The sequence below is a fragment of the Leucoraja erinacea genome, chromosome 26, assembly GCF_028641065.1.
Source record: "Leucoraja erinacea ecotype New England chromosome 26, Leri_hhj_1, whole genome shotgun sequence".
Taxonomy (NCBI): domain Eukaryota; kingdom Metazoa; phylum Chordata; class Chondrichthyes; order Rajiformes; family Rajidae; genus Leucoraja; species Leucoraja erinaceus.
In genome coordinates, this window is record NC_073402.1 from 18,750,790 (window position 1) to 18,772,416 (window position 21,627).

Consider the following 21,627-nt stretch of genomic DNA (forward strand, 5'->3'; position numbering starts at 1 on the left):
ACTTCACTCCTGCCATTTAGAGGAAGGTGTAGGAATCTGAAAACCATGTCCTGCAGGTTCAAGAACTGCTTCCACCCAACAACCATCAGGGTATTGAACACCAACTAAACTTCGAACTACAAACTGTCGTGGTTGCACGAGGGACTTTGGGCTTTTGTTTTGTTTTGCACTAATATTGTGGGGGGGGGGGGTAACATTGAATTCCGTTTTTTTTTTAAATTATGTCACCTATTGAGTACTGTGTTTAAATATCATGTTATGCTACTGCAAGTAAGAATTGCACTGTTCACTTTTTTTATATACGACTTTTAAACAGTCGTGGCTCTTGACACCACTGGCACTTTAGTCAAATATTTGCTACAGGCTATATGCTGGCTTAAAAAAAATCCACTGAAGGCAACAGAAAAGTTAGATGGTTTAGTTAGATAGTTTAGTTGGTGTTCAATACCCTGATGGTTGTTGAGTGGAAGCAGTTCAACAGGCCAGACAGCATCTATGGAGAGAGAAGCAGAGTTAACGTCTGAAACCTTAACTCTGTTATTCCTTTCTCACATGCTCTGTTTTTATCCCAGATTTCCAGCATCTGCAGTAACGTTGATTTTCAGAAAGTTCAGGGGAGATCTGTGTTTAAGGTGAGAGTATCAGATGAGCCAGAGGCGCGGTCTACGCCTTCTGGCCCAGGCGCTGGTACCAAGGATACTGAGGATTTCCAGGGGGCACCAGGCAGTAGAACTTGTAGCGCTGATCGCGTCCCCTGCCTTGCGTGTAGGAAAGGTGTCAGAGTGGAACATGTTGCACAACGTCAGGATCCCCGAGGTTTACAGTGACCGCGGAAGGCAACCTGCAGCAAAAATTCCTAAGCCCTGACTGCTTCCCATCAGCGGGATAAACACAGAGCGGCGGCAGGAGGGAACAATTAGTGCAGGATATTACAAATCGGGGCATGTTAGAGGAAAGCCACACTCGGCCGTACTGCCCCGTGGACCTACCAGATGTTTTTGATGCGTAGCTCTCTTTCAGGAGCGCCTGTGATCTTGTTTAATTAAACACAGTCACTTACATACAGCATTTCATGCTAACAGCACCATCTCATTCCGGTCCGGATATGGAAAGGAGCCAGATTCCCTTGAACTACTTCTCCACACAACGTAAGAGAGAATCCCCCACTTCCCCCAGCCAAGCCCAGCCCAGCCCATTCCCGAGAACGACTCCCACCACCAAAAGCAACGTTAAAGTAATCTTTAGGAAATAATCGTTAGAGTTTTTTTTGGGGGGGTTTTCCAATTTAAAAGCAGTTTCTTTCTCTGCCTGACTGATGGCTGAGACCGCTCGGAGATGGACTGGGGCTCTGACAATCTTATTTAGTTACAGTTGAATAACTTCTCTGCTTTCACGAAATGACTGGCCGCGGGCAGCGACAGCAGTTTAATGCACGCCGACCAGTAACTGGAAAACCGTGGTTTGTGACACAGTAGCAAGATCCTGCCTCTCGCTCATGATGCAAGAGTATTCAGATAGGGGAGAGTTGGGGTGGGGGTTATGAAGATGAAAATGAAACAATTACTGTGCATAAGCAATGAAAAATTCAAAAATATTGCTAAGGCTTTGTCCACACTGCTTGCTATGTGGCATGGGGCTGCCATTTTATTCTTCTTTACCATCTCCATTCTATCCCCTCATGGGTCGATACTGACACACATTTAATTCCAGGTAGCATTGCAGGGTATTTCGGTGACCATTATCCACACAGCAGGGATATTTGTTTCCTAATGTGATGCCCGTACGACTCCAACATCAGTGCACCCCCCCCCCCCCCCCCCCCCCCCACTGTGCCCCCACAAACAATGTCAGCGTTACTCAAATGCCTACATCCATGTATCATACGATGAACATTTGTCCACAGAATGCCTGATCTCGCTGGAGTTTAGAAGGATGAGGGGAGACCTAATTGAAACTTATCAAACGTAGGCAGGTGGGACTGGTGTAGCTGTGACATGTTGGCAAGTTGGGCCGGTGGGCCTGTTTCCACGCTCTATGACTCCAAGACTCCAGCGAAAGGCCTGGATCGCATGGATGTGGAGAGGATGTTTCCACTCGTGGGAGCGTCTAAGATCAGAGGCCATAGCCTCAGAATAAAAGGATGTACCTTTAGAAAGAAGATGAGGAGAAATGTATTTTGCCAGAGTGTAGTGAATCCGTGGAATTCATTGCCACAGAAGGCTATGGAGACTGTCAATGGATATATTTAAGACGGAGATTGAGAGTTCTTGATTAGTACTGGTGTCAGAGGTTATGGGGAAAAGGTATGAGTATGGGGTTGAGAGGGAAAGATAGATCAAGATAGATTGAATGGTGGAGTAGACTTGATGGGCTGAATGGCCTAATTCCGCTCTGAGAACCTATGAACTGATGAACTTCCCATTGGCAAAAATCATTGTGAGCCTGCTCCAACATTAGTGTGTTCCCACAACCAGCTTCAGTGTGACTCCATGCCAACATCATGGGAACGCCCCTTGAGCCAAATTTGTTGTCAATCGCATGGTCTATATCAATGCTCCCCGAGGTCAAAGTTTACGTTGTCCTGAAGAAAAACATTAATGCAACACAACGGTTTATACAAGTGCTCCTTACAGAGAATACTGGAGTTCCGCAAGACAACATTAGTGATCCCTGTGTCCATTATCAGTGTGATGATCCTCCATGGTCAACATCAGTGTTCACCATGGCTCATGGTCACATTTGTGCAATACCACTTAACACGTAGAAACAAACCCTTCAGCCCGCCAAGTCCACCCTGACCATCAATCACCCAGTCTACACTACTTCCCTGTTATCCCACATTCACTTCCATTCCCTATGCACTGGGGACAATTTACAGAGGTCAATTAACCTACAAACTTGCACGTTTTTGGAATGTGGGAGGAAACCAGAGCACCCGGTGGAAACTGACGGAATTGCAGGGAGAATGTGCAAACCGCACAGACAATAAGGTCACAATAAAGGTCACAAGGCGGCACACTAACGCAGTGGTAGAGTTGCTGCATTACAGTGCCAGAGAACCAGGTTCGATCCTGACTATGGGTGCTGACTGTACAGAGTTTGTACGTTCTCCCTGCGAACGTATGCATGTTCTCTGGGTGCAAAGACGTACAAGTTTGTAGGTTAATTGGCTTCTGTAAATCGTAAAGTGGCCCTAGTGCGCAGGATAGAGTTAGTGTACAGGGTGTCGTTGGCCAGCTTGGACTTGGTGGGCTGAAGAGCCTGTTTTCTCACTGTATATCTAAAGTTTAAAGTCAGGATCGGACCTGGTTTTCTGGCGCTGTAAGGCGGCAGCACCACCAACTGCGCCACTGTGCCGTCCCTGTGTCCCTACGCCCGATACTAATTTAAAAAAAAAACTTTATTACAGACTCAAGGTACAGATAAAAGACGACATTACATAGAATCTATTGCATATAAAAACACAATAAATCACATATAAAAGCTTAGTAAATTACTTATGAGCACCATAAATGATATACAAAAGCACAATACATGGTTTAAGATCCAGAATAAAATAATGATCAGTGTCCTACAATGAGACAACTGTACCAATGTCTCCACAGCAGGGATTGGTAGCATGTAGTGCTAAACTTTATGTTTGATAAGACCAAGATTATTTCATTTTCAGAATCATCAATTCGGCAAATACATTTATACATATTTATACATACCAATGGCACCAGGACCATGATTAGTGTTCTACGTTTCCAGAACCACGGCTCTCCATGCTCACATATTCAAAGTCAACATGTTCCCCACATAGCCAATACGAGTGGTCCACAGGAACCAGTGTGACTTCATGGCTACTCTCCTCTTGTGCCACATGGATCCAACCTTTGGATTTTATTGTGACTCCAGTCTCCAGTTGGAATGTAATATTGTGGAATAAGTCATGATATAATTCATGCTGGCACTAATTCCAATTTGATCTGTGGTTTTCCACATTGGGAAAATACATTTGCTTTGAAATAGTTTTATTTCAATAATTGAGGGACTGCAGTGTATTTTCTAACAAAATCTCTTCCTCTGGGTCAGAATGATGGTTCAGTTCCAAGAGGAGAAGGTGGCTTCCCCAGCTCATTGTTCTAATTCAGCTCTCATTCGCATTCTATAATCTTGCCACAGGCTTCCTAGTGCGTGCCTCAAATAATTCACCTCCGGTCTCTAGATCCTGCACTGACTCTGTGGAAATTGTGAAACATTAATGAGGTTTCCCAGTTGCAGCTGATAAGCGGCATGGTTAGTTGCTGTAATGATCTGAGATGAGTTGATGCTTCCAATGGAGCCAGGATGGCAATGGTCTTCCATTGGAGGTGAAGGATAGTTCAAAAAGTTTCAGGACAACCAATAGTTTGTGGGTAAATAATACTGCACTGAATAATTGTTCGCAATTGTCTTCTCAATCAACACATCAGCACTGAGCGAAGTTTCTACTAAACTGTGTTCTCCACAATATTGATGATGGTAAACATGATAATGCCATCGAATGTTAAAGCATCACAGCATGGGAACAGGCCCTCACCTGCTGAGTTACTCCAGCATTTTATGTCTACCTGTGATTTAAACCAGCATCTGCAGTTCTTTCTTACACATGGAAACAGGCCCTTTGGCCCATCTTGTCCATGCCAACCAAGATGCCCCATCCTAACCCGATCCATTTTCCCATTTTTTGCTCATATTGCTCTAAACCTTTCCCATCCATATTCCTGTCCAAATGTCTTTTAAATATTGTTGTTGTACCTGCCTCACTTATTTCCCTCAGCAGCTGGAAAAGTGGTGAGACATCGGCTTCTTGGAGATGGTCATTGCCCTACAAAATGTTGTGTGCCATTTATTGCTTGCGATTAAGGATACTGTATTAGTCCTACTGTACGAGGCCACATATCACAAAGATGCCAGTGACGTTGAGAATGGACTGCATTATTATCAGCAAACATCCCATTTTTGAACTTGGGATGGAAGGAGCGTCATTAGTGATCAGCTGAAGTTGGTTTGGCTCTGTGTTCTGCCCTGAGGAACTGTAACAGAGGCATAGCTGAGATGTCTAACCTGCATCAACCACAAACACATTCCCTTCTGTTACATATGACTCCAACCAGTGGAAAGATTTCTTTCTGATTCCCACTGGCCTCAATTCCACTGCGGTTTATTGATGCCTTAATTAGTCAAGTGTTGCTTTGTCAAAGCCAGTCACTCTGCTCGTAACTCTGTATTCAGTCCGACATGCTACCACTATGTCCGGAGCTAAGGGATGCTGTAAAAATCCAAACTGTACATTGAGTCCAGGATATTGATAAGTACTATTTGATTAGACTGTGAGCAGCATCTTCCAGCACTACACTGATGGTTGACTGTAGATTGATGAGCTAGTAACCACAGAGACTGTATTTGGTTTCAGTTTTGTGGACTGGACTTCAAGAAGCATTTTTCCACTTTGAACGGTAAATGCCAGCATTGTGACTGGAACAATTTGCTGGAGTCTGGAGTTCAAAACTTCAGTCACGACCTTACCTGAAACCATAGCTTTTGCTACATCCAATGCATTCAATCATCTCGTGAAATAATACGGAGTAAATTGATTTGGCTGGAGTGGTGAATTATTTATAGGAAAGATGTTGTAAAGCTTGAAAGGCTTCAGAGAAGATTTACCAAGATATTGCCAGGACTTGAGGGACTGAGCAATAATGAGAGGCTGAGCAGGCTAGGGCTTTGTTCCTTGGAGTGCAAGAGGATGAGAGGTGATCATATGGAGATGTACAAAATTATGAGAGGAATAAATCGGGTAAATGCACAGAGTCTTTTGGTCAGAGTAAGGGAATCGAGAACCAGAGGAGATATAGGTTTACGGTGAGGGGGGAAAGATTTAATGCCCGAGGGGTAACTTTTTTACACAAATGGTGGTGGGTGTATGGAACGAGCTGCCGGAGGAGGTAGTTGAGGCAGGCAGGTACTATTGCTATGTTAAGAAACATTTAAACAGGGATATGGATAGGATAGATTAAGAGGGAAATGTGCCAAAAGCAGGCAGGTGGGACTAATGTAGATGGGGCATGTTGGTTGGCATGGGCAAGTTGGGCCGAAGGCCTTGTTTCCATGCAGTATAACGCAGTATCAACATGGTCCTGGCTATGTCAAACTGTAATTTGTCAAGAAGTATGTACTTTAAATCTGTTTCCTGTTCATGGCAAGACCAGTTGCACAATGTGAAATTAAATTTGGCAGCTACATCCTTTGAACAGCTTCCATCACTATTACTCATACACAAGGCCTCTGGGGCAGTTTCAAGAGATGAGACAAAATTCTTATGAAAGCAAATCCCTTTCTCCGTGTATGCCTGACTGAGAGAATGGGTTGACTATGCTAAACATCACTACAATGAGAGGTATATAGCTGGGGCAGATTGGTGGAGGGGCTTCTGAGGATGAATGCTGTTAGGTGTATATGCAAATATCATCTGCATCTTGTAACTCAATTACCAAAGTTTGGTGTCTTGTTTCTTATTAATGGAGGGGTTAAAGGTTGAATTATTTCCGATTTGTCCAGTTAGCTCCATCCAGCAGAAAGCAAGTTGGAGGTAAAATGATGGAAGATCGTTCGGAAAATGAATTAGGCAGTGACACGGCCTTGCTTGACAATGGTCTGAGTTGAGATTGGATTTGATGTGGATCTGATCCTTAAGATCGTGGCTTGCATGCCTTCATGTAGTAAACATAATATAGAGCCAAATTTCAGGCAGGATCTTCACAGATGCTCTCAATTGCTGGACATACACACACACACACATATGCACGCACGCACACATATACAACAGATGCCCTTTCCCATTTTCTCCTTCTTGTAAATCCCTGCCACCTTCGCTCAACTGCTTTCCAACCATCTTTCCCTAAATCACTGTATTTTTTCTTCACCACCTTCTCTTGCCCCTACAAATATCACCCCATCATCTCTGAAATCCCCCTCATTTTCTCTTGCAATCTGCAGAGGCTCTGATCTGGGCTGCAGGGCTAATGAGACCCCTCCATCTCAGCACCAGCACTTGCTCTGTTCCTCTTAAACCCTTCCCCCTTCCTTTCCCTCTCTGTTCCTCGGCTCTCTCCCACCATGGTCTCGCCCTTTCGAATGTCAGCCGCGCAGTCTGTAGCCTCAGCCACACCAGCGAGTTTCTCTCTGAAAAACCCCTTTGTGTTACTGGTGTCAGTAGCACAGATGCCCCCACCCCTTATCCTCTGTAGGTGGGGTGGAGGGTCCTAGCTGATGGTGTAGTTCATTTGCAGCAGCCTCTCACTTAGATGCCACCTTGAACAGCGACACACTGCTGCTGCTCCCCAGATGTCATTCGTCACTGTTTCAGTATAGAAGCCTGCAGAGACTCTGCTGCCTAGCTCAAGTTGGTGTTATCTGTAATTTTTTGCACTTATAGCAGCCTCTCCCTTCGAGCCTGCACCGCCATGCAATATGATCATGGCTGATCATCCAACTCAGTATCCCGTACCTGCCTTCTCTCCATACCCCCTGATCCCCTTAGCTCTAACTCCCCTTAAATATAGATGATCTACCCTCTGTGGCAGAGAGTTCCAGAGATCACCACTCTCTGTGTGAAAAAAGTTCTTCTCATCTCGGTTTTAAAGGATTTCCCCTTTAGAAGCTGTGACCCCTTGTCCTAGCTTCCCTGCATCGAGACTCTTCCTGCATCTAGCCTGTCCAGTAGAATTTTGTAAGTTTCTCAAGTTGACCTGTTAATCTCCTAAGAGAGTGCCTATCCAGTTTTCTGCGTGACATCCCAGGAATCAGTCTGGTGAACCGTCTCTGCACTCCCTCTATGGCAATAATGTCCTTCCTCAGATTTGGAGACCAAAACTGTACGCAATACTCCAGGTGTGGTCTCACCAAGACCCTTATAAATGAAATCTCCTTATTACTTCCAATAATCAGCTGTATCGAGGGGTTGAGGGAGGGAAATGAGACCAAGATGTGGAGAAACACCCCACACACAAGCCCATGATTGTACCCAGGACAGGTGACCCTCTGCGTGCTGGTCCCAGAAATGGATCTGCAATATTTCATTACAATCGGTCCAACTTGTCAAACCTATACTCCAACAGCAGACAAAACATTATTCCCTTTATCCTGTATCAGTACAGTGTAGACGGTTTGATTGTAATCATGTATAGTCTTTCCGCTAACTGGTTAAAACTTTTCACTGTACCTTGGTTAACGGGACAATGAAGATGCAGACCAACACGGTCTACAGAGAGAGCTGCAACAACATTGAGATTAGTTCTGCTGTCACAAATAATGTCCATCCCAAGTTTAGACTTCTGTCCAGAGATCCTCACCAGTATAATGTTTAATAAGAGAGTTTACCTCTTACCATAATAACCCCCATGATTACCTTTGAACACATTTGGTACTTAAAATGGGGAAGTATGCACTGAAAAGATGACCACTTTATTTCCCAGCTGCTGAGTCACGTGGTTACATGTCATTTGTTTCACTGTGACTGGAGCTATGAAAGAGATCAACTTATTCTGATGCCATTTCACAGAAACCCATTTCTGACACTGAATGGAGACTGCCACTGTTGGTCGATGCATCGGTTTGAACGATCCTTGCTAAATTGTGGAAAAAGTTAGACGTCATATTATGAGAGAAGCTTTTCTGCTTTTGGAGCACAGCAATGTCATCAATCCTGTTTATTAATGTCAGGAGAGCAGATTGGAATTGGACAACAGGTAACTCAGGGAATATATACTGTCTTCTCTCCCATCCTGCTGAGTGCCCCCCATCCCCCCTGGACTGTCTCCCTCGGATGGTCACGTCGCACAGACACATCTGCGATGTCTGTTGAACTGTTTTGACTATTTTACTGTTCTTTTTACAATCCATGTTCTCGGGATATCTGAATCTAAATTTTATTAGTTATTCATGTTATGACATCGGATGGAAGCTGCAGACCAAATCTCGTTGCGCTTATGTGCAATTACAATAAAATATATTATTATTATATTATTATTATTTCAGCTCTCTTTTAGTTGATCCACAGAGACTGCTGTACTGAAGGCCATTGCCATTCAGCAGTGGTACTGTGTCATTTTGGCTGGTTGTAATCTGGTGGTAATCCCTTTTCTCTGTCCTTCGTTCAAACTCTTCAATGGCCTTATTTAAATATTTGCTTGATTTCTCATTTAAAGGATGTTCTAGTCTTCACTTCTGGAGCTACTTGTGATGAAGTATTCCATGCTTGGAGATACCCTTACTTCTTTAGTTCTCTTTTGCTGAGCATTACAACTCATGGGCAACAACATCCAGCATCAGGCCCAGATACAATTTCTCTAAGCTTGTTAGATCAACTTCCCTTTATTCTCACTAATATTGTGACAATGGAAAATTGGCTGGTTCATATAATGAGCAGATGATTCTGCACCATTTGGGTATTGCACTGTGCAAGTTAAAGCTTTTCCTGCAATTTCTGATTGGGAAATGTTTGTTCACACATGCTTAAATCCATGTAACTCGGTGGTCACTATGCAGACGAGTGCCTTGCTTCTTGAAAAATGATGTTATTGTGCAGCTGCGCATGTGACAAATAAAAAACCATTGAACCATAAATCTTCAAGGCATCCAAATTCTGAAACTCCCCACTGAAACGTATCTGAGAGAATGAAATGAGTATCTTCACCACAAAAGCTGAAGTTCACCACCACCCTTTTAAGAAGCCAAGAACACAAGAAAAGATCAGCTGGAGTCTTTCCCCCCAAGACCAGCCCTACTTTTGTAATGATTATGGCTGATTTGTTGCTGGCTTCAACTGCCCTTGGAACATAGAACAGTACAGTACAAGAACAGGCCTCTGGTCCACAATGTCTGTGCCGAACATGATGACATGAAGCTAATATCTACTGCCTGCTCCATACTCCTCCATTTTCTGCATATCCATAAACCTATCTAAAAGCATCTGAAACATCACCTTTGTAAGTGCGCACACAAGTCCTGTTAAGGGTCTTGTCATTAACTGTACACTTTCCCCTTACATTTGATCTCCCAAAGTACCTAATACCTCCTCGGATTAAACTCCATCTGCCATTTCTACACACATATAACTGAAATATGAGCTCATATAACTGATCTATATCCCACTGTAACCTTTGACAGCGTTCCTCACTGTCTGCAACCCCAACGGTTTTGGTGCCATCTGCAAACTTAAGCCCCTGTCCCACTTTCCCAAGTTACTCACAAATTCTCCTGAGTTTTCCCCTCGATTCAAACTCGGAGATGCCAGCCGTAGGTACTCAGTGGTATTTTTTACTTGTGGACATTTTTCAACATGCTGAAAAAACGTCCCGACTTACCTGATGCCCTGAGTACCTACGGCTGGGATTACGAGCTGCTACAAAAGATCTACGGACTCCTACGGACATTCTCCAAGTTTGAATCAAGGGGAAAACTTGGGAGAATTTGTGAGTAACTTTGGAAAGTGCAAAAGGGGCTTTAATAACGAGCTCATTTACTTTTACATCCAAGATATCTATATATAATCGCAAACTATAGAGGTCCCAGCACTGTGGAACACCACTGGTCACAGACCTCCTGCCAAAATGACACCCTTCCACCACTACCGTCTGCATTCTATGGGTAAGCCAGTTCTAAATCCAAATTACTAAGTTACCATGGATCCCATCTATCTTAATCTCTGGATCAGCCTACTATGAAGGATTATCAATTGCTTTAATCATTTCTATGTTGACAACATCCATTGCCCTACCGTCATGAATTATCGTTGGCACCTCCTCCATAACTCAATGCAAGTAAGATATGACCTGCCACAGATAAATACATGTTAACTGTTCCAATGTATCCCATTCCCTTCCAAATCCTATCCAGAAGAATCCTCTCCAATAGTTTCTCTACAATTGCCGTAAGACTCATCGGCTTATAATTTCCTAAACAAAAGGACAACATTGGCTATCTCCAGTTTCCTGGATCTCGCCTGTGGTGAGGAACGATGCAAAGATCCCCTTCAGAGCCGCAGCACTCTCAATAACCTGCGATAAGTCCTATCAGGCTCTTGGGATTTATCCACCTTAATGGTTTGCAAGAAAACCCAAGGCTACTTCATTCAAACGCAAACTGCCCTAACATGTTAGTATACCTCACATTAATTTCACTTTCCTCCATATCGTTCTCCTTGGTGAATGCAGATGCAAAGTATGCATTCAGTACCTTGTCTACACCCGCCGACTCCAAGCATAAATTCCCTTCCTTCTCCTTGAGCGGTCCTACCTTTTCACTGGTTATCCACTTATTTTTAATGTACAAATATAAAGCCTTGGGATTTTTTTTAAATCCGCCATGCCTCTTCTTTGCCAGTTTTCCCACAGTCCTCGATTCCCTGGTCTTTCAAATATGTATCCACCTCCACTTTAAATACGTCCAATAATAATACCTTCCCCATGGTGAACGATTCCAGAGTCTCACTATCCTCTCTAGTCATTGGAGTTGGGACAATTATTGTTGTCCTTGCCAGCAACATGCATGACCTATAAAGGAATATATACAGATACAACAACTAGATATATTTGAGCACTTTCTACACCCAATGATGAGATAAAAGGAGGATAGCAAGTTCCAAATGCACCTTTGACTTCCCTCAAATATTGGTTTCCACACCATTAAACAGGGAAGATTGCCAATTCATAGCCCTATGCCCAGCCCTATACTCCTATACTCCTTGGGGAAATCTTTAATCACTTCCAATTCTCTCTTATTGAGTAGATTGTAACCTTCTGACCAACCTGAAGTCTATGTAGACAAATAAAATAAAGCGAATATTTACACTATACCCCAATGGGAATAAAAGGAGGATAGCAAGTTCCACATATCACACACCATTAAACAGGGAAGATTGCCAATTCATAGCCCTATGCCCAGCCCTATAATGTCGCACCTTGAGCAATACTCCCAGCCCTATCTATACTCTTGGGGAAATTCTATTCTCTGTTTCTGATTGTTTTCTGCCCCAGCCTCTGATTCTTTCAATAGAGAAAGTTTATAAAGTTATCTTTCATTATGAAAACACGAATAGGATGCAATGTTTAGCATTTAGACTTTTTTGCACCACTTTATGTCACACTTCACAAGGTTTATTGTTCTTCCAATAGCTTCAGCTGCTGTCTAATTTTACCTGATCTGTTGGCTATTCGTCACATGGCATAGCCCAAGGCTTTGACCTCTCTTTACATCAGTGTATTTATGCTCCAATACCCCCATCTAGTGGGCAACAATCACAATGCATGGAAATAAATGCCAACTGGTTTGTATTTTAATACAAATTGAACATTTTATTGAACATCTTATTTTTCTACACATAATTATTAAATAATACGTTGTTCAAAAGGAATAATTTAATAATCAGAATCAGTACTTTGAGGCTGGTATCTATTTCCAAAACATGAACAAAATATAGAAACAAGGAACTGCTGATGCTGGTTTACACAAAAAGACACAAAGTGCTGGAGTAACTCAGCGGACCAGGCAGCATCAGGAGAACATAAATAGATGACGTTTCGGGTTGGGACCCTTCACCAGGATCAGTCTGACTACTAATGAAAGTACTAATGAAAAATCTTCCGTTTCCCTGAATTTATGCAAGGCTCATGTGTGTTAAGTGTAACTATCCCACCAGTAGTTCATATTAAACTATTTTTCAAATCGAAAATGTATCCATGCCACAAAGTTGCAGAGCAAATTGAGAGTTCACATTTGGGCAAAGGTTAAAAAGTGAAGATATTGGAGCAACTTATCTGCTTGCTAATTGGCCGTGTACTTCACCCTGCTCTGGATAAAATCAAATTTATTCCCAATCCTTCTGCATGTGAGGAGGAATAGCATGAAAGTCTCTCAGGTTTTAGTCAATGTTTTTGCCCATTAACCTTCTGGAACGATGTGTCCACACCTACATTATGGTGCTTCCCATCTGCTTGATTTTCCTCTGAAAAAGATTCACTGTGACCAGGCCAAACTGGAGCCAATTCACAAAGTAAATGAAATTCACTAACCAGTAAATGAAAACATCTCCCTTAATAGAACTGAATCTCATCCTGGACAATAGTGAAGTGTTCTCTCTGCCCAGCCCTTCTTCTGTCTGTGGCATTTGCAACTCCTTCCCTGTATATGTCTGGTAGGAAATACATTTCTGTAAATGATGGCTGCTGGTGAGAATTTTAACATATTAGAAACTCAACCTTCAACTTGACTGACAAAATCACTCCAGGAAGCTCCAAGAATGGCTGGTGTGGGTGGCACAGTGTCACATCTAGCAGGGTTGTAGCCTCACAGCTTCAGTGACCAGGGTTCAATGCTGACCTCCTCTGTGTGGATTTGCATGTTCTTACTGCGATCACGTGGGTTTCCTCTTCGGTTTTGGTAGATTAATTGGCCACTGTAACTTGTCCCTGGTTTGTAGGTGAGTGGTAGAATCTGGGGGAAGCCAATAGGAATGTGAGGAGAATAGTTTAGAGGAAAATTAGCACATGAATGAGATTGTTCTGTGAGTCAGCATAGACTCAATGGGCTATTGGAAAATATGGAAATCTGGAATAATATATGGCTGGCACGACAATTTGTAATAGTCTAGTGCAAAGTGCCTCTCTCTGTTACCCAGTGCAAGGCTGAGAATGGGGGAAGGAGCTGAACAGGAGCAATGGTCTGCTTAATAATCAGCAGAAGGAAAGTGAGATTGTGGGCATGCAGGTAAGCATTTGTCCAGTTACATTATGGGGTCTGTGAATGCCCACTAGACACTAGCAAACTTACATTTGTGCATGTCCTACTCTCTGAAGTTTGGGGCTTGAGGGAAGTGTACTCAAGGCCAAAGGCCTAATCAGCTGCAATTACTGGGCATGAGAAAAACAAATGTTGTTCTCCAAATTATGAACCTGTGGAGTTTTATTCTTAAGTAGACAAAAATGCTGGAGAAACTCAGCGGGTGCAGCCCCGTCTATGAAGCAAAGGAAATAGGCAACCTTTTGGGCCGAAACCCTTCTTCAGTTTTATTCTTTCCTTCTCAGGCCTGTTTAAATTTGGTGCAAGTTATCACTGCCATAAACATATAGGACACTGCTACTGGTGGTGAAGTGGCAGGGGAATATTATTCCCACCTTGATTGAATTTTAAGCTGTGGAATAGCCTCCTACTCAACTCAAGTATTTTTGCCTTTACTTTGCCTTTAGGAAAGATTTAATAGGAACCTGAGGGGTAAATCTTTCACGCTAACGGTGGTGGGTGTATGGAACGAGCTGCCAGATGAGGTAGTTGAGGCAGGGACTATTGCAACGTTTAAGAAACGATTAGACAGGTACATGGATAGGTAAGGTTTAGAGAGATATGGGCCAAACGCAGGCAGGTGGGGCTAGTGTAGATGGGACATGTTGGTCAGTGTGGGCAAGTTGGGCTGAAGGGCCTGTTTTCACACTGTGTGACTCCATGACTCTAATGTTATTGCCGAAGGCAGTTCACAAACTAACCTCCACAGCAACACACCTTCCAAAGTTCAAAACTCTTCTAATAATCTATTGGATCAGATATTCCCTTCTCCTCATTATGAAATGAAATAACAATGAGTCGCTCCAATAATCTTCTTCATAACCATAAAGTAGAGTTTTATAGTCTCCGTATGGGAGATGGGTTAAAGTCCAAGTCTTCTTCTTGAAATGTCATACACTGGCTGCAAGTAGGGGAAGTTAATAATGTCTGACTTCTTGTCATTTGTAATAATGGTCCATAGACAATAATTGTTCCTTTAATGCTGACTCCCTTTTAAGGGTTCTTTTGTGTCAATTCTTCTAGTGTTTCAACAGTGTTTGAGTCAGGCAGTTCCACAAGGGAGCTGTGGGGAAGAAACTGGAAGGGTCAGCTCTGGGTAAAGTACATTTGATGATGCATTAATTACCCCAACTATTTCCTGTACTTTACAAAATGATTAGAAGAGATACAGACAAGTAGTTAGAAATTCCGATTGATGAAACGATCAAATGTTAAGCTATGCATAAATCAACAAACCAAAAGCTGGCACTCTGTGTGGGCAGCACTGTGGCACTGCACATAGTGCACCTGCCTCACAGCTCCACTGACCCTGGGTTCGATTACTACCTCCACCTGCCTGGATGGGATTTCTCACTTTGACTTGGTTTTCAGGTTTTCTCCTATAGTCCAAAGATATGCTGGGTGTTAGATACTTGGCACTGTAAGCTGCCAGTAATGTAGAGGGGTAGTGGGAGAAACAGGGAGTGGTAATGCATTTGTGTGAGATGTCAGAGAGAAATTAGTGGGGGAAATGGGATTAATGGGATTTTTCTCTAGTGACTGGCATTGGCTGAATGGGCCCAGTGGCACAGGGAAATATGAGATAACATGTGACTGTGTGGTGTCAGATAATTTGCAGGGACCAGACACAATAGGACAAACAAAGCCAACTGAACCACTAAACCCGTCAAGTTACCCACCTAAAGAATGGAGAAAGTGGAAGGAAGTATTTACACTGTGTATTACATTGGCTGAAACAACAGTCAGGTCAGCTTTCTGTAAGCAAGATGGAGAAACATATTTGGTGACAACAATTGATTGTCAAACTTCTAGGAGTGAGACTTCTTAAAAAAATATCCATTTATCTCAACCTTGAAGGACCATTTACCAGATATGCCATCGGTGAAGTATTGATCACAGATAATAGACTACAGTTCACAGCTGGTATCTTTGTGGGGTTCTTAACTGATGACAGAGACATTGAAAGGCTGAGAAGCTGAACGAGCACCTTTAGTTTAAAGATACAGTACAGAAACAACAGAGTTCACACTGACCAGCAAACCCCGAACACCATCACTATCCTAGACACACTAGGGACAATTTACAAATTTACCAAGCCAATTAACCTACAAACCTGCACGTCTTTGGAGTGTGGGAGGAAATCGGAGATCCTGTAGAAAACCCATAGAGGTCACGGAGAGAACGAGAAAACTCTGTACAGACAGCACCCATCGTCTGGATCGAACCCGGGTCTCTGGCGCTGTAAGGCAGCAACTCTACACAACCCTGCTTAAGAAAGTTGTATCATGCCATTTGGGCCTCTATTTGAACCTCACATCTTCCACAGTACCCTGACCCAAGGGACAACAGGCAGCCTGTGTGGAGACCTTGGAGTAGAAGATCTAGAATTCAATTCCTAGCAACAGAAAGCCTGTGTTATAGCGTAGGGTGTCAAAAAAAAATACCACACCCACATCCACAACAGTAGTACCAAAACCTGCCAACTAAAGCTTACACTGAGCCATTGTTTGTCTCTTGTTCCACTCCACTCATTCCACACTGAGACAGCCTATCCCAATCTAATGGTTGCATACTGCGACAGTCTGCCCCCTCCATACCATTTCTATCCACACAGGTTTACTGTCAGATACTGTATATATCTATGAATGTCATTTCAATCTGTGGCAGAGGTTGTGCTGGCAATTTAATAATTATAGAGTAGAAATAAGGAACTGTAGGTGCAGGTAGCTGCAAGGAAAGGCACAAACCTCTGGAGCAACTCAGCGGGTCAGACAGCATGTCCGGAGAACATGGATAGGTGGCAGGATAGGTGACATGGATAGGCAATGCTTCCTGATACATTGAGTTACTCCAGCATTTTGTGTTGTAATTTAATTATTATTATTATTGCAGAGAATGCTCGCCTCACTGCTCAGGAGAAATAACAATCTCTCAAGCTCAAAGAATGAGTTCAGGGTTCTGAGCCCCGGATCCAGATCCACTGGTAAATGAACGATTGCCAAAAGTTGCCCAACCACATTCAGCAGACTCACCGCAGATGATCAAACTGCAAGTAATAGATTCTTTCAAATATGTCTCGCTCAAAACCATTTCACATCATCTTAAAATACTTTACCAACTCAGTACCACAACTAGTCACCTGGTCTTTAACCAGAACCACCCTGCTGCTTATGAGGTACCATGGTCAATCTCCTCATCATTAATTGCTACAGCCTGCCTGCAGTTATTAATCACCACAGCCTGGTCCACAGTTATTACCCACCATAACTCATATTCATTAACAGTCTGCATTAGAAACTTACAAAAGATAGAAACATAGAAAAATAAATGCAGGAGTAGGCCATTCCTCCCATCGAGCCAGCACCTCCATTCAATATGATCAAGTCAAGTCAAGTTTATTTGTCACATACACATACGAGATGTGCAGTGAAATGAAAGTGGCAATGCTCGCGGACTTTTGTGCAAAAGACAAACAACAAAACAACCAAAACAAATTATAAACACAATCATAACACACATATTCTTTTACATAATAATGATCATGGCTGAGCATCAGTACCCGTTCCTATTTTCTCCCCATATCCCTTGATTCCTTTAGCCCTAAGAGCTAAACCTAACTCTCTCTTGAAAACATCCAGTGAATTGGTCTCCACTTCCGTGGCAGGGAAGTCCATAGATTCACAACTCTGAGTGAAAAAATGTTTTCTCATCTCAGTCCTAAATGGCCTATTCCTTATTCTTAAACTGTGACCCCTGGTTCTAGCCTCCCCCAACATCAGAAACATTTTTCCTGCATCTAGCCTGTCCAATCCTTTAAGAATTTTATGTTTCCTATAAGATTATCTCTCATCTTTCTAAATTCCAGTGAATACAAGCCCAGTCGACCCATTCTTTCATCGTATGTCAATCCCGCCTTCCAGGGAATTAACCTGGGAAACCTACGCTGCACTCCCCCAATAACAAGAATGTCCTTCCTCAAATGAAGAGCATTGCACACAATACTCCAGGTTTGGTCTCACCAGGGTTCCGTAAACCTGCAGTAGGACCTCCTTGCTCCTAAACTCCAATCCTCTCACAATGAAGGCCAACATGCCATTAGATTTCTTCACTGCCTGCTCTACCTGCATGCTTACTTTCAGTGACTGATGTACAAGCACACCCAGGTCTCGTTGCACCTCTCCCTTTCCTAATCTGCCACCCTTCAGATAATTATCTGCTTTACTGTTCTCGCCACCAAAGTGAATACCCTCACATTTATCCACATTATACTGTATCTGCCATGCATCTGCCCACTCACCCAACCTGTCCAAGTTACCCTGCAGCCTCATAGCATCCTCATCGCAGCTCACACTGCCACCCAGCTTTGTGCCATCCGCAAACTTGGAGATTTTCGGACCTTGTCATGTTTTTAAAAAATATTTTCTCCCTCTAACTTTGAGGCACAAGCCCATGTATAGAATTAAGGCAAACCACCAATTCTTGTTTTAACTTGGCCCACCCGACAGATTCGGTGGGAAATTGGGATGTCCTAGTTTGTACAATCCAAGAGTAGTAAGTTTAATTTGCTGTGTCCAGAAACATGTGATCTGTAACATAAGACATCCACGTCCTGTGTTTATATTTGCAGAAAGAGCTCGAATCTCGTGACTGTGGTCAAATTCCCATTCTTACCCTAGTCCAGCATAGAAACCACTGTGACCTTTCCACAGTCTACGTATGGCTTCACAGGCAAACACCTAGAGAGGTGAGTGTTTTGGTCTTCTTGTACTTTCTTGTCCCCACCGTCATCCACACATGCACATGTCCAGGAAGGATTAGGAACTGGTTCTTTAGCCTATGAAGCAGTTTAACAAACTGAATTGCTCCCACTTCTGCATGTTGAAATCAGCAAACTCGGCCCAGAACAGCGATCAAACCTGGAGCTCGCTTGTAATCAGCCCCGCATCAGTTAACGTGAATTCAATAGAGTTTATATTTAATGGCTTCCCACTAGATGTACTGTGTTTCAGTATTTATTAACTCCGTGACATCATTTGACACCGCAAAGCCATGACATTCAGATTCAAAGTCAAAGCTGTTTGGACTTCATCTGTCAGTCCAAAATATTATCCGCATGGTAACCTGAAATGGCTGCTCGCATTTCCTGATGGCTTTTAGTTCATTTCACATGGCATGAATTGTCCAGCAGTCGGTGATTGTCCTTGCACCCCTCAGGGCTTGACTCTTGCTTTCCAATAACTGGCCGCTCAGCTCTTCCAGCTCCCTGAGTCCCACAGATCACACCAAACACAAACAAAGCTATTAGATTATGACATTAATCTAACTATGACAGTGGCCTTAGCTGCCCATCCATCTCTCAGCAGTGCCGAGCTCCTGATGAAGTTAGCAGAGTGTCAGAGGCACTCACACCCTGTGTCTCGCACTTTACAAATGGGCTGAAATCAAACAGGAAATTGAAATTTAACACAGACCTTCCCTGACTCTCAGGCGCATCGAGGGATAAAATCACTCATCGACTTCACGCCTGTCACATTCAGCGGAAGCCGATTTACAAAGACATCGGGAACTTTGCCATTTAACAATTTCACTACACATTAACAAATGAAAACTTTTAACTCTGTCAGGTTTCAACAAAAGGGCCTCCAGGAGAACAATTAGCTACATTTAGGTTTGGACACTTGCTCCTGTATGCAATCTGTAAACTGTCTCGCGACTGCAGAACTTCAGAACAAATTGAGTCCAATGAATTTTTCAGCAGAATTCTTTGCAATTCTGGGAGTCGATAGCGCCGAGAGGTCGGGTTACAGCTGCCACCCAAGGTCTCTTGCTCCTCAGCCGCAAGGATCAGGAATTTTAAATCTAAAATCACCCATCCCTCATTAGCTGGCTTCTGGCACTCTCTGTGGGTTGACTCTTTAACCCAAAGGAATTAAAGAATCATTAAATTCATATACAGATGTCGACATTTCCATTAACAACGTGCCAAACAGTTGGAAAGTCACATTCAATTTGGATTATTTTATTAATATTATTTAATTTTGTCAAGAAGATCTGAAAGCAATCCAATTACTCGGCTGGTTTAAGGAACACCAGACCGCTCCATGTATCAAGGAAAGCATGTCGAACCCGAGACATCCCACACAGAATTATTGAGAATTTGCCACATGGTTACAGGCCGTTCAGCCCAGTCAGTGCCTGCCAGTAATTGTGGTCCACAAAATCCTCCGCCTTCATTTCGTCTTATCAACCTGCTGTCTTAACCTATGATTCCCTTTTCCCACATGTGTTTATCTAAAAAGCATCTGTGCTACTTTCTTCCACTCCACCTGTTATGGTAAATACCCTAATAATGTTAACATTAATCCTCCAATATAGCAAAGAGATGTGGGTTAGTTGGATAATTAGCCCCAGCAAATTACTCCCAGTGTAAAGATGGCTGAATCTGAGCGGAGTTGATAGGGATGTCAGGAGGATAAAATGGGATCATGTAAATAGGTACTGGAGGGTCAGTGGGCTGAAGGGCCTGTTTGTGACCTGCATGATTCAATGACACTCTATGACTTCAGCTTGGGTTCCAATAGACACCGAACAACACACTAACAAATGTTCCAACTTTATATTAAACCCAACAATGAGCTTGATATCTGACTTTTTTTTTTTTTTAAAGTAGTTGTTATTAAATAAAAGTGTAGGAAGAGGATAAAAGCCAGTAAGAAATGTCCATGAATCAGAAACTGTGGTAGCCAAGGATGAAGGAAAATGGCCAACAATAAAATCCTGACTGATCCATCCAACCTGTGTAAAAATAAGTTTCTGCATCAGAAACCAGACAAACCAGTGGATGGTAATTATCATTCCCTGTAAATTCTGGAGGAGCTAATCAGATACCTCTTGTTTCCATATTTTAACAGTGTGTGCATATGCTGATTGTAATAACTGACTTGAGTTAGAGGGGGAGGTGAGACAAATGGTTCAGAACTGGAATTCCTTGTGCAACCTTGCAATGTGTCTGTTAAACAAAGCTTTCTCACTCCAACAGACCTGTAATCCCTTCTGAATAGACCATCTAAAGACACTCTAATGGGCAAAATAGAGAGAGCCCATCTTTTATGGTGTAAGGTTTTGAAGTTGCTGAAGTTAAAATGCAAGCAAAATTGAACTGACGTGGCCAAGATATAGTTCAAGGGCCACGTCTTGTCATTAGCTACCATCACCCAGCTCCTGAGGTTTGGAGCTTGTTATTTTCTATCTGTGAACTGATCTATGTACATTTCTTCTCCAACCATTCGAGACTGAATCTGGAGGATGGCGGCTCAGGTTGGTGGGGAGGAGTGCAGAAGCCGAGGAAGTGTTGTATTAGCAAATTTGTCCCAATAAAGAAGCATTCTCTGTTACATAAACAGACTCTGGCATTTCACGAGTGGTACCTAGTCTACTTTAGAAATACAGCATGAAAACAGGCCCTTCAGCCCACTGAGTCCACACCGACCAGCAATAACCCATACACCAATTCTATCTACAGGCTGGGGACAATTTACAGAAGCCAATTAACCTACAAACCTGCACGCCTTTGGAATCTGGGATGAAACTGGAGCACCCAGTGAAACCCCCCCACGATCACAAGGAGAATGTAGAGACTGTACAGACATCACCCGTAGTCAGGATCGAACACGAGTCTCTGATGCTGTAAGGCCGCAACTCTACCGCTGCACCACTGTGCTGCCCGAGCTTGAGCTCTAGTGAATGGTATCCAATTTTGTTTTA

The 21,627-nt window shown here is 43.0% G+C and overlaps 1 protein-coding gene across 9 annotated transcripts in view; it reads right to left on the bottom strand.

Annotated features, from left to right (window-relative positions):
• The window catches only part of LOC129709739 (UPF0500 protein C1orf216 homolog), a 240,470-nt gene extending 239,286 nt beyond the window's left edge, over window positions 1–1,184 (bottom strand). For 4 of the 9 annotated variants that reach the window (XR_008725560.1, XR_008725559.1, XR_008725558.1 and 1 more), the window contains exon 1: window positions 990–1,183. The gene's annotated coding sequence lies outside the window, so the exon portion shown is untranslated. Of the gene's footprint in view, window positions 1–989 lie in introns of all 9 variants that reach the window. The other 5 variants (XM_055656280.1, XM_055656284.1, XM_055656282.1 and 2 more) reach the window with 2 other exon arrangements.
• Window positions 1,185–21,627: the final 20,443 nt, after the last annotated feature.